This window comes from Octopus bimaculoides, chromosome 12 (assembly GCF_001194135.2).
Source record: "Octopus bimaculoides isolate UCB-OBI-ISO-001 chromosome 12, ASM119413v2, whole genome shotgun sequence".
Taxonomy (NCBI): domain Eukaryota; kingdom Metazoa; phylum Mollusca; class Cephalopoda; order Octopoda; family Octopodidae; genus Octopus; species Octopus bimaculoides.
In genome coordinates, this window is record NC_068992.1 from 30,158,475 (window position 1) to 30,173,317 (window position 14,843).

Genomic DNA, 14,843 nt, shown 5'->3' on the forward strand with positions numbered 1-14,843 from the left:
ATATATATATATATATATATATATACGTACATACATACATTCATACATAAATGTACGTATACAACAACAGGCTCCTTTTCCTTTCTGTCCACAAAACGTACTCAGAAGACTTTAGTCGGGTCGAGTCTCTAGTAGACATATGCTTATGTTGCGATGCAGTGGGACTGAGCCTGGAAGCATGCGGTTGGGGAGCAACCTTTTTACCGCGCAGAAACTGAATTGCAAGGGAGACTCGTAGTCTGAGATTCATTTGATATTATTGTAGAGATAGTTAGATCAAAGAACACAAAGAGAAAAACATCAACATCCTAGTTATATTCTGCATATATTATTAAGTTATATCAACTTAGCGCATTTCATTAATATAGAAAATAACAATATTTCAATGAAAGCGTCATTAGCAGATGGTAAACATCAATGCTTTCCTCGTAACCTTAGTAAGTTTCCGGGAACATTTTCTCTTAAAATATTAATTACTCTAAGCCACCGTTAATGTTTGATTAAAAATGTCTTGTATATAGTTTACTTTGGGACGATAAGTAATTCTTGGAAGAGCCTAAGATTTTCTATGCCTGACCACAATAAATGTCTTCACGAAATAGGGTTTGTGCATGTTCAAGGGAGAAAGAGAAGGTAGAGAGATATGCACACAGGAAATGAGATAAGTATGTAGAAAGAGAGAAAGAAAGACGAAGTAAGAAGAAACGATATGAAGGTGAATTGACTCCGGTCTTGAAATGAGTATTTTATAACCGAAAATTAAATGCTGTAACTTATTGTTGACTGCGGTGCGATTAGAAGCCGAAATTATTGTCGCAAACCTGCCTATCTGACGCCGTAACCATCTCAGTAGTAGCCTGTGTCATCAATATTATTACTAATAAAATAATCGAGCATCAACAGGAAAATTTACATACATATATATCTACATTGTATACTAAGTATATATTCATATTAAGTATATTAGCATAATTATACTTTACGGTTTCTCTCAAGGAAATTGTCTCTAGTGTATGATTATCCGACTCTTGAATAATGTCGATATTTTTCATTGAATTATAACAATTCTTTTGACTAGATTCGTCCCTGATTATAGTCACGACTTAAAAATTCTGGCAAATATCATATATCAAGTTACTGGTACGAAAAAGAACCCCACATGTATAGACGTTAACATAGACTCCACTAAAGTTTGAATTCAGGGTTGAACATTAAATGCTATAAACCTAATATATCTTGTAATTACTTGTTTTAAACTCTTGTAAGTGAAAGTTAGCAATCAGGTCAATTGATTTCCCTGACTATATAAATTGTTTGATTTCGATGTTTTCTAATTTGTTAGCGTCTCCTATGATCTATTTTCTCTCAACCAGATCACTCATCCAAACAATTTCCGATGAAACTTTCGCACACAGCTTCTGATATAATATTCTTGTGCGCCCTTTTGTATAATAAATTCGATTGAATTTTACGCACTTTCTTAAGAAAATTTCGCTTACATATATATTAGGCAGCTGGAAAATGTTCACTTTTCCTTGCAGACATTGGAAGTTAATTTAAATGAAGTCTATAAATCTATATGCGTTCTGAATATTTGAACCGTCCTATATTGGAACTGATGCTATTTTTACAGATGCATCATAATTTCATCAAGTCGTTTGTGTTTACAAATTTGCTAATGCAATTGTTATTCTTGAGTCATGTATGTTTCAAAGAATAACGGAAGTGAAATCATTTTGAATAAATTGATGCTGCAGTAGATATTAGTAGGATTTTTGTAGTTGTTTTTTTCAAGTCTAAATACCTAAGGACTGATCAGCATGCTTATATGATGGATGATATTATTAACTTGGTTGTTATGTGTAATTTATTCTATTGTGTATGAGCTGAGATGTCAGATTTTAACTCTTGTCTTTTGACCAGATATTCTGTAAATATCTTACTTGTAATTCAAGCTATATGCTCTACGATGTTCATACAATAACTTGCAAATTAAGTTTTAAGACTACGTATAATGTTTTGTGCGATAAAATTAGCCCGTAAGTAGATGCGTATACTGGAAATCATACTTTGGCAAGCGTTAGAAACATCTGTCTAATTTCAGAATTTCCGCCCCTATCATCCTACAAGTCACGGAAGCCCTCAAAAAGCCACCCCGTCCTCCCTTTACAGAGAAAATAAGGTGATTAGAATAATGTAATTATATGTACTTATAATTCAATAATACGTAGTTTAGTTAAATGTGTCTTCGTAATTAAATAGACAATACAGTTTATTCTACATCTAATCTATATCACTTACATATCTTGAAAGCTTAAACCGCGTTTCTACCTCAACTTTTCATATGTACGAAAGGGACATGTTTGTTTGATTTTAACTCATTATTTCTGGCATTTCCCCCCAGTAATATTTCCATTTCTTATTTTCTCATGATTTATATTGAAATAATACCGTTCAAAGTTTTCTAAGTTTTTGTCAGGAGAACAACAGTATCGAAGAGCAAAAGCATTCGACCGCATCCAACTGAAGTACCAAGTATTACACATGTCTCTTCGACACTAGACCGGAATATTTTTTTATCATAAATGTAACCAGCATCAATAGTGCTTTTAAACAGATATTCTGTGATTGTCCTACTTTTAAGTCAAGTTGTATGTTCTACGATCTTCATACAATAAACTGCAAATTACTTTCTGTCACTACGTATAAAACAATAGGTACAAATCTTCTTTTAGCTATACAGTCTCAAGCAACACACGGACACGACGTTTATGCATTTCCTTTGTAAGTCAACTCATATTCTGTGTAGGAGTTTTAAAACTAAAAGTATAACCTACGTACAAATACGAAGCAAACACTATACGTCTGTCAAATTCTTTTGGTGTAACATTCCGTTATTATGAACGACCAGGTACTGTACTGAATATGAACATATTTTGCTGGATTCTGACCCCCATTGGTGTTCTATTTCCGAATCCATTCGAGTTTACCATTGACTTCCCAACAAAAAACTCGGAACGAGATCGAAGAAACTATTTTACCACATTGAAATTATCGGGTACTGCTTGCCTTTACACAATTCTATACAGATAATAAAATACATTAGTCAGAATTAGATTTACTTGCTTTAACATTTATTAACACTTTTGTTTTATTTTCCTTCAAGAACGTTGCCCTTCTCTTAATGAATCTTTAAATTATTATGAGTTTAGTAAACTAATATTGACATAATTAAGTTCATGATCGGAACATAAATTTCCATGAAATTTTGATGAAAGTTCTTAGTTTAGAGGAATTTTAAGAATCGAAATTTATAACATACAAAGAAGGGCGGTAGTGTTTATATGATGCAGTAAATTATGAGAGCACTTATTCAACAAGGAAAATTAAAAAAATAATAAACCGAATTCCAAATGGATTAGCAACGAATGTTCGCCGCCAAAAAATACCATATCATTTTAAACAAAGAAGACTATACGGAGCAATGTATTACTCCATAGACTTTCGAGAGAGGAATGAAGCAAATTGTTAAACATTACGATCATTTTAAGTAAATAATCTCCAACTTACCCAAAATCCGAACACTATACATGTATATATATATTACTTGCATATAATAATTATGTAACTGGTATGTATCCCTTCAGCTACTGCGAATAGCGCTACTCACCTACAAGTAGAAAAGAAGAAATATCGAATCTATGTTAACTGAGTAAAATGCCTCATAGTTTTAAATATTTTCACAAAGACAACAAGCATCTACTGGTAAAAAGTTTGTTAACTATTCCTTTAATATAGTACAGAAACAAACATATACAAATAAAACATAAACAAATGCAAACACATATATATATCATAAAAAGGGTAATATAGTATGCATTCTTTCAATTGTTGATGGTTTAATGCTCATTTCAAAATTGTATGGAAAGACAGTTTATTTTACGAGTAACTAGTTCTTATACATTTGCTACGTACGGAATGTAATGTCAGAAGAATTTTTACTCTTAGTTACAGAGTATGATGCATATTCTTGAGAAACTGTAAGATAAGGGGAAACTGTTATGAAATTGTGCTTATACTGTGCGTAGTTGAATTGTTGGAAGTTATTTCATCGTGTTGAGAAAAGATATTTAAAAATATTATTTCCAGCACTTGGGCTAATGTAGCGGTTTATATGAAAATATTCACCTTTGTAAGATATTCTCGATGAATTTGCAGGAATATAAGTATAAATGTATACGCAGATATTAGCAAATTAAATATCTACTTGATGAGAGAAATACATCGTAATTGTATAATGATTTATTACAAAATATATGTTTTAAAATGCCATCACCAACAATAATCATTGGTTAAATCTCGAGAAAAATTGACACAGCTGTCATAAAATAAAGATTGTTTAGCTATTAGTATATAAGTATATACGATATTACGGAGCTCATTATTTTTGAAAATGGTTTCTTTTCTAATGTTAAGTGAACAGTTAATTTTTCATAACCTTAAAAATATAGATATAACATTTGCTTGTCAGTCACTATTTGAAAAAAACAAAATATTCACGCATATCGGATAGGGTTTCCTTTTGTCATTATTATTCTTTTAAATAAAGATGTAGCTATTGTAAACTTCCTTTCCATCATGCGAAAGTTACTCTCAGTTACATATGCATCTTGACAGCTGTGATATAGGGAACTATTGAAATAGGAATGCTTTGATGTGTTCCTTTACGTAGTAAATTGCACTGTACGAAAAACCAAAAAATGTCAGTATGGCCGATTTTATTAAATTATTTAAATTCTACAAGGTGATTTAAGTATTTTCTCTTAGTATATTGTCCTTTACTTATGTAAATATTCTGATGAGATGGGAAACGTAAATATCAACTTTTGATTTTCTATCTTGTGTCTTTATTGTTCTTCTCTTCTCTGAAATATCCTATGTAGAAGCTGTTTTCACTGACTTACTCATTCTCATCATGAAAACACAAAAGTTCGCAAGACTGGGCGATATATTATAGCTGCATGACATACTTATGTTTGCTAACAGTTGAGACAGTGTATTCATGTATAAATCAAGGCAGGACCCTGCCACGTAATGAATATCTGTTCAGCATCACCGTCGACTGAAAATATACGCAGCAAAAGGAGTTAAATGGAGGGGTATTAAGAATTTGAAGATACAAAAAACAACTAACTGGTAATGAACACTATTTTAAGACATGATCAGATAACTGGCAAGTCTGATCTATTCTTCTGAAGATTCTACCACTTAACTATATATGGAGTTAATAATGACAACAATAGTAATTATTGAGGACATAACAAAAAGTAAGAATGCTTGGACAAAGTATTCCTGCATATCTAATATATGTTTAGCTACTGTGACTCGCCAATGAGTTTAATTTATTTGTTGGCCAGTATATACATATATATATATATATATATACAATGAATAATATAATCCGATTGCGTTCTTGTAAATAATAATAGTCAGATGCTTGGAAAAACTAAATTGATAAAAAAAACATGAGCAGTTTACACTTGTGATGATAATGATGTTGTTGATGGCGATGATGATGATGATGATGATGATGATGATGATGATGATGATGATGATGATGATGATGATGATGATGATGGTGATGATGGTGATGATGATGAGGAGGAGGAGGAGGAGGAGGAGGAGGATTATGACGACGACGATAGTGTTGTTATAGTTGGTGATGAGGGTGTTGATAATGATCATGAGCATGATGATGTTTGCATTTGTCGTGGTAGTGATGTTGCTACTGCTGTTGCTGAAGGTGGTGTAGACGATTAGGATAACTGTGACAGAAGCCTGCGAATGATAATTAAGATGATTATAATGAAAGGTGATATTAGAGTGCTATTAAATGCGTGAAATTAAGAAGTGTAACTTCAAATTTCTTCTAAATATATGTTTCAAACAAATATTTAGAAGACTATTACACTCATACTTCTTAGATTCATAGCTCAAGTTTCGACATTCTCAAATATCGACTGGGTTAAGAGGAATACATTGTGAAAATTACATATCGTTAAATATGTCACTTTTGGCGTGTACCAAGCTGGATTTGATCAGGCTTTTGTGATAGTAATGGCAACATTCTTAGAATTATGCTTTCGTGACCAAAGTCATTGCTGCTGAACTAGTTTAAGTCGATACAGAACATGTTCATGAATATTCCGTCCTTGTCTGAGTAAATTATTGTAATTCTCTTCAGTATACGCTTGATTGTCTCAAGTAAGTTTCTAGTTGTATATTTTCTTATACTAAGGAGATAGACAATTCGATAGAGACGTAATTTAAGATGGAGGAAAACAAGGAAAACGAAACATGAAAACAAAAGTCAGTAATGATGATGATATTGATGATGATGTTCACGCTAATGATTATGATGATGATGAAGATGATGATGTGGAGGAGGAGGAAATGGAAGCGGGGGATGACAACGACTACGATGATGACCAACATCATAATTATATAAAATAGAACCATCACGACAAATGTCATCATCAAAATCCACCCCCACCTCTACCTCATCATCATCATAATCATGATCACGATCATGATCATGTCCATAATCATCATCATTATCCACAACACTAAAACCTTCAAAAGCAACTGTTCTCATCATCAACATTATCATCACCATCATTTTTGCGGTTGACTTCGTTGTAATGGGCGTGAAGCAGGTACTGGGAGTGATGTTGTTGGTGGTAGTGGTTTGAGTGATGGTGGTAGTGATTTGAATGATAATGTAATTAATGCAAGGTATCTAATACACTTAACGACGAAAAATAAATGAGAAGTTTAAAGAAATAGAAGGCAATCAATGAACAAAATGCTAAAAAACAAAAACGAACAAAGTAGGAATAAATATCGAAGTTAAGCCAAATGTAATGCAAAAGACAAAATCAGCCGACGAAGCGAAAATGGAGAGAAAAAAAGTGATGTAAAGAAAACGTAAAACAAGATTAAAGAAAAATTGAAAACATTGCGATTAGAAAGACAAAAAGTTAACACTACAAGAGGAAAAAGTTCTCGGAAAAACAAAGCGATCAGAAAAAGTCTATGCAAAGAAGGAATATACACGGAGAGGAAGGAAATGATATACAACAGACGAGAAAAAAAGGCAGGAAGTATAAGGCGACAAGAATATTAGTAAGGTAACGATATAGCATTACTAAAGACAAAATATGAATTACAATGTCAAAAAAGAGATAAAAGCAGAGTGAAAATATGTAGTGGTAAATGAAAGAAAAATACAAAGTTGAATATAATCGGAGACACTATAGACGCATTTGCTAAAAATTAAATTTGGAAAGTCATATAGAAATAAGTAAAAAGAGAAAAGCGGATGAAATTATAAAAGTTAAGTAGTGGAGAAGAATCGACGAAGAGAAGATGATTACATATCATTCCATAGTATTTTGAAGAACTAGAAACCAAAACATAGCTGAATAACATGATGATACATATGAAGAAATATTCATCGACCAGCACGTTTGTGGAAGCGTTAGTCGATCCATCTACACCAATGCTTTACCGATCCATCTTTTAATCGATTCAGGATTGATGGTGAACAAAGGTGAATTTGGTGGTATAGACTAGATAAAAGACGGAACAAATATTACGATTCCGTCAAGAAAACATTAGTTTACTACTACTACTACTACTACTACTACTACTACTACTACTACTACAACTACTACTACTACTACTACTACTACTACTACTACTGCTACTGCTGCTACTGCTGCTGCTGCTGTTGCTGCTGCTTCTGCTTCTTCTACTACTACTACTACTACTACTACTACTACTACTACTACTACTACTACTACTACTACTACTAATATTTTGTCAAATTCTTTGTGCTTGGACAGTAACAGCAACAACAACAACCACAACAACCACAATAATAGCAACAACAACAATAATAAGACAAAGCACAGTTTCTCCCATCTACGATGTCTCAGTGAAACTTGCGAAAGACACATGCGAATTCAACATCGGAATGTTTACATGTGATAAAATGTAAGTGGAACAAATCACTAAGTACGTAAATTGATTAATTACACGTACACTCTAATATATACACAATCATATATACATTTCAACACACATAGGACTACATATACATCCACATGTTTACACAACTACATGAAATTTACAGGATACACATCACATACATGTATATGAAAGCACGTGTCACAAGCGAATCAAAAAATAAACATTAAACATTTTTTTTTCAACTAATACAGAGTGAAAAATTCATACGTTTAAAAGCACCACAAAAAAACTATGCCCAGAGACAAATCTATCTAGAGAGAAAATACAGACGAATAAAGATCTGTTAGTCATAAGAACCTACGTTACGAGTAATGTCTTCATTCAGAGAATGTCAACGTCTAAGCTCGTCATGACTCAATGATAACAAAGCAAAATACAAACCGGAAAATCGGTCACCCGGTTCAACAAGGGTTGCGTACCCCAGTCAGGAACCAGACTGGACACGAAAAATCAGCTACTGGTTCAAATGCTCCCGAAACACAGGAGCTGGAAGTACCCCACGACCGGAATATACCAACAGAAGACCATCCACGCTCGTCATCAAATAATGAAAAGAAAAGAATGAAACATGGTCTAGGGGAGATGATGAAGAAGTTATTAAAGCCTACTAGCATGCCATTATTTCCCCACAAATAAATCTAATACTAAACGAACCTACCTGAAATTGAGGCACAAGCACCTTGAAGTAAGATCATATATAGAAATTAGTAACTGGATTAGAGAATGACCAAATTAAACAATCATTAAGGGATAAAGGGAACGAAGTTGCAGCTAAAGAAGATACTACAGAAGAAATAGTTTTAGACCAATCCAGGTCTGATAAAAATGCAGTAATGATAGAAAGAGTTAATGTAACTGTTAAGCCCAGTGAAAAAACCTCAAGTTTAACAAGACTATCTAAACAACAAAACCCGAAAATAAAAGAAGAAATATAATATGAAAAACATACTTGACATCGATACTACCATAGACGATATAAAGCAAAAGATATGCGCTGTAGCTACCCGAATAGCACGGTACCAAATGCGTATTAGATTCTTCAAGTACAAGAGTATGCCAAAGAATACCCCCAAAATTTTTCCCAGGAAGATAGTTAAAATCTCAATTAAAATTCCCCTCAAAAGAAGTGCAGGAATTTTGGAATAAAATTTAGGCTAAAGAAAAAAAAAACACACACACAATCAAAAAGCCCCTTGGATTGATAGATTATCTACTGACTTAAACTTCTTAGAAGAGCAAAAAGTGGGAGGGTATCAAGATAGAAGATGTAAGATCTGCTCTCAGGAAGTCAAACAAATGGAAGTCTCCAGGAAAGGATATAATTCCTAACTTCTGATTGAATTCTTTCCCAGAGAGTCATGAACTGCAAACAAACTTTACAACAATGTTTTGAAACAACCTAGTACAATTCCCTCCTGTCAAGTTAATAGTGTTACATAACTATTTCCAAAAAATGAAGACACTAATGAACCAAAAAATTATAGACCCATAACCTGCCTAACAACAATGCATAAAATACTAGCATCTGTCTTGACTGAATATACCTATAATTTTTTGATAGAATGTGACATATTGCCCAATAAGCAAAAAGAATGTCAGCGTGGGTCCTATGGTTTAAAGATAACTGGGGCCTAGTCGACTACATCAACCCACGTGATTCACTGATATTTAATTTATCAACTCCGAAGGGATGAAATGCTAAGAACGAATAAAAAAAAAGAACTAATAATAATAATATCAGTGGAAGACTGCGTGGAGTTAGCTAGAGTAGATACATACTCTTATGTAGGTAATAGTAAAGAAAGTTTATAAAATGCCGCTAGAGCCACAGCAAGATATATGGAAACCAAAACAATAAATGAACTTAAAAACCAGAAAAAAAGAGTAACTATCTGACTGGTAGGAGAAGGCGTTGCATGGTAGATTCCCAGAAATATTTTCAGTAAATAGTAGTAGTGAGACATGGTTATAGTTGCAGAAGTGAAAACTGAAGAGGGAGACAGAAAACATGTTAGGAGCTACACAAGATCAAGCATTAAGTACTAATTAGATAAAAGCCAAAGTAAACAAAAACGAAATAGATTCTCAATGTAGATTATGCAAATCAAAATAGGAAAGTGTTACTCATATGCATGTAGCATGCTGAAACAGAAAGAATACAAGAAAGACATGACAATCCAAGGATAGCACTTTGTAGAAAGCTAGAATTTGAATATACTGATAATTGGCATGAACATGAATCTATTAAAGTACTAGAAAGTAAGAAGTACATGTTGTTGTGGGACTGACAGAGCTAGGAGGCCTGATTTGATAGTAGTAGATAAAGAGGATAGGAAGTGCCCGATAATTGACCTTATATTCCTAAATGATGAGAACATTAATATGAAAAGTATAGAAAAATAGCAAAGTGCCAGGCCCAAGGTACTGGATTACAGAGACTATGGAAGGTGCGTGTAAAATGTATCGGAGGAGTTATAGGTGCATTGGGAACTATCCCTAAATATCTGAACCGACGAATAGAGGAAATAGGCATAAAACTCAGTTTAGTGCAGTTGCAGAAGACGGTGTTATTAGGGATAGCTAGGATACTTTGGAGGGTTCTTGGCACCTAAGGCCCGATATTAGTATTCTCTTCCTTTCTAACAGTCTAATCTGTTGAGTGTATAATAATAATAAGAAGAAGAAGAAGAAATGGAAAAACTTTCAAAATACAAAGACCTGGAAATAGAGATAACTCGAATGTGGAGTCTAAAAACAGAAGCAATTCCTATCATAGTAGGTGCCTTAGGTATAATAAAAAATATTCAGACAAATACATAACAAAAACACCAGGACTTACAAATATATATAACATACAGAAAATTGCACTACTAGGTACTGCACACATTCTACGCAAAACACTTTCAATACAGTAAACATAAGAGCGCCACAGCAAACCACAGCACATACCCAAGGCGCACAGAGCTGCGCTCGGTAGTGAAGTGAAAGCACGTTATAAAAATAAAACTACTGAACAATAATAATAATAATAATAATAATAATAATAATAATAATAATAATAATAATAATAATAATAATTTGTTTATTGCTTACAAGAGTCCTACGCAAAAACAAAAATACACGACCAAGAACAGTGAGGATTTACATTTAATGCGTGTAAAGCTTAAAAAAAAACAATAACAACAATAATCACACAAGCAGTAATATTCCGCCAAGGCACCTCGGGCGGGTACCCGTATTCTCCCAAGTCCCTTCAGCTTACAGGGGTCTGCTCGAGGAGGCATAGTCTTACGGGCCACCCTTCAACAAAATTACTGAGGTGGGGTATTTCTTTTCTCCACTCTCACTTTACTTTAGAGATTGAACTTCAAAATGTTGATGAGGCATTAGTTGAAGGGGAAAGTATCTATCTTCAGTCCTATACACCTCGTCTACCACACTGTCTCTTCCGCCACAGCCACCAGACAACAAAATTGCCTGCTCTTTCTGGCGAAAAGAAGTGAGGTGATCTTCCCAACATGCTCCTCCACTTAGTAAATCTATCCTACTCAAGATATTAGCTGTTCGATATTAGCTCCATAAAACAGCAATGCCCGGACAATGGGCAGGTGTATGCAGAACGGTTTCATCGCTCTGCACCCAACTGAGACAGGTCCGGCTGACAGTACTTCTGTGCCTCTTACTGATGTCCAGAACTGTCACGTCTTCCAGGTAGCACTGCGAGTTCAGGGATTTCTCGATTTTTTTCCATAGGCCTGGGCCTTAAAGTCCTCTGAAATGACCAACCATTGTTTACATTATTTACATTATTTACATTAGTTACATTCGACGGATATTTATCCTTTGATGTTTACACAACGTTTCGGCTAATATACCCTCAGCGTTCTTCAGGTGTCTTGGTTTCTCATTCCTAAGGTATTTTCGATGTTATTATTATTATTATTATTATTATCGTTGTTGCTCAGGTCACTGCTTAGAATCGAACTCAGAATCTTAGGGTTAATAGCCCGCGCTCTTAACCACTATGCCATTTGGTCGTAGCGAGATAGCAAGCGTTCTAGTTTCATCAACAATAAAACAAGACAAGGAATGACGACCAGGTGGTAGTAGAGGACGGAAGCGATATACGCTTTCACCACCTCTGCCTGGCCATTCAGGGGCAGCTTCATCTCTGCCGTTTCTGAGTGAGACTGACCATCATGCCCGTCACCTCCCCTAGCTCTTGTCTTGGTTGTCCAAACAGAACCAAACGCATAGCAATTCGAACGGCCCTTATTTCCAGCATCATAGTACATGTGAATAATGCATATATCGGTTTCTGTGTGTAAAGCTATAATATCATATGATTACATTAGACGTATTATGAAAACATGGACATCGGTGCAGTCTGCGTCCAGTATGCAGTACCACACCTAGCACTAAAAGCGTTTTTACAGACCCTCATGAGGTAATAGTTTTGATATTCATCTGAATGGTCTTTGTGCAATACATAGTTGCCCACGCATAACAATATCTGAAAAATATCATGTAATGGGCGAGTGAATAAATGATATGTATTGTACAGATAAACTGTTCACCATATGATTATTATTTTTTTTCTTTTTTCTAAATTAGGAAACACAGTGCGGAACATGGCAGAACATTCAGATCTTGCCTCCTGGGTATAGAATCTCATTTGTTTCATCTCATAGGGCACTGGCTTATATATAAACAGAATTACATAAAAAAAGAGGAAAGAAATAGAAAAACGTTCTGTGCTAAGATTTTACAAGACAAAAGAAACATATCCGATACCACAAATCCAATTGATTCTAGTCTTAGCAAGATTCTTTATTTGTGTTTCCTGGCTAGAACATATACATGCAATCAGAGGTGTAAACGGTATATAGAGATAAAACAAATGTTATCACTCTCACGTGGACACTCACATTCATGCAGTTAAGAGACATGTGCACCTATTCTATGAATACAAGTATATTATCACACAACTATGTATATGCAGTCGATAACTACAAAACAGGTGTAAATAGACACACATTCACAAATACGTCGAAACATCTGGAATAAATAGAAAATATTGTTATTTCGTAGTGACTGACACGACTGAATTCTGCAAATATCCTTTGGTAATCTTAAATAAAAATATACATGTATTCGCATAAACAAATATTACCACAAACACGTTCGTGGGCTCAAGTCCCGAGGACAGCATTGGAATTATTCCATCCAAAGTGTGTTTCTCAATATTTAGACGCTATTAATCACAATATATCTCCTTCAACAATCAATGTTCCATAACAAAATAATTTCATGTTTGCTTTGAAGCTTATAATTTTTTTAATAATATTAATAGTATACAATTCTCGCTGGATAAATTGGGAGGACTACGTTAGTCCAATCGTAGAAGACCTGTTCTGTTTTCAAAACATGTCGACCCGAGGCCTACGTATGGCTTTCAAAGTTTTCGATACGAAAAGAATTCTTTTCAAACCAATATTTGCATGGTAGGTTGATAGACTCTTTAGCACTTCGGGCAAATGAGTAACGCTATTTCGTCCGTCTTTACGTTTTCTGAGTTGCGCTTCCGTAGTAGTCGACTTTCCCGTTCATCGTTAGAGATCGATACAAAAAAGTACCAGTCGAGCCCTGGGGTCGATGTAATCGATTTTCCCCATTCCCCGAAATCTGAGACCAATATTTACAAGCTGTTGTTTACAGTAAATTTGCTTTAAGATCCAACATTCGAAAAAATAATTATTACATATTATCTTGAATTCTATAAAAAAGTTTGATGACGTCAACATAATCTTACTGATTTAGATGTTTGGAAGAATAAATAAAGTGTATATGCAATTATGGAAGGTAGCTTCTCTGGAGACCTGAGCACCTCTTTGAAATATGTGAGATATAAAATAGTTATGGACAAATGCATTGAAATATTCACTCTCTCTACCGGGTTTACAGATCTACTCTGCTCATAAGCTCTGGGTGGTAATTTATAATAACTAACTTTAAAAGGCAGATGAATCTATTGATTTATGAAAGTTAATTCATTATGAAATTTGATTTGGCAATGAACCTGAACACCTGCTGGCAAAAGATTAGAGAATCAAGTGTTAAGAGAGAAAGTGTTGAGGACAGAGAAAAGGAAAAAGGGAAACAGAGAGAAAAATGAAGCGAATGAGGTGTAAAGTGAGATAGTTGGTAAGCTCCCAACTATCAATATAGTAAGCGTAAATACCAGATTCTTGCATTCTCTCCATGTCTTGTAATTCAGACCCTTTCATTGTTCCAGCAGAAAGAATGGAAAAGGCGTTGCGATGGATGATGGTAACGGAGATGTGCTGGTTCAGCTACGCTGATTTACTGAGTTAGCACTTGCGTACTACTATCTCCACCCCGATAGCAGAGAGCAGCCTCAACCATAAACCTTTCAGAAGGCGACGATACTTTGACAATTTGTCGAACAGCGAAGCCATAGCTGATAGATGAATAGACCTAGCTGCCGGTGGAGAAGGTCTCGCAAAGTGTGACATCACAAGTGAGGTGATTACCGACACGGAACGAGAGTATTATCATACTGTCAGGCATCTTACCATCCCCTCAGTCTAGCCATGCTGCCTCGAACTGCGGTGTACACGTCATGCCTTGTGATCTTGTTAAGGGTGGCATGATGTGAAAGGCACCCAGCACTATGATGACATGACAATCGGTGCATGCTGAAAGAAACCACATTGGATCCGCAACGG

General features: G+C 34.6%; 1 protein-coding gene across 6 annotated transcripts in view; it reads right to left on the minus strand.

The window, feature by feature from the left end:
• LOC106869914 (protogenin A) overlaps nucleotides 1-14,843 on the minus strand; it is a 1,534,154-nt gene that overhangs the window by 843,296 nt on the left and 676,015 nt on the right. Inside the window, exon 4 of one of the 6 annotated variants that reach the window (XM_052972122.1) lies at nucleotides 3,571-3,670. The exons of the other annotated variants lie outside the window; for them this stretch is intronic. The gene's annotated coding sequence lies outside the window, so the exon portion shown is untranslated. The remainder of the gene's footprint in view (nucleotides 1-3,570; nucleotides 3,671-14,843) is intronic. 6 annotated transcript variants of the gene reach the window in all.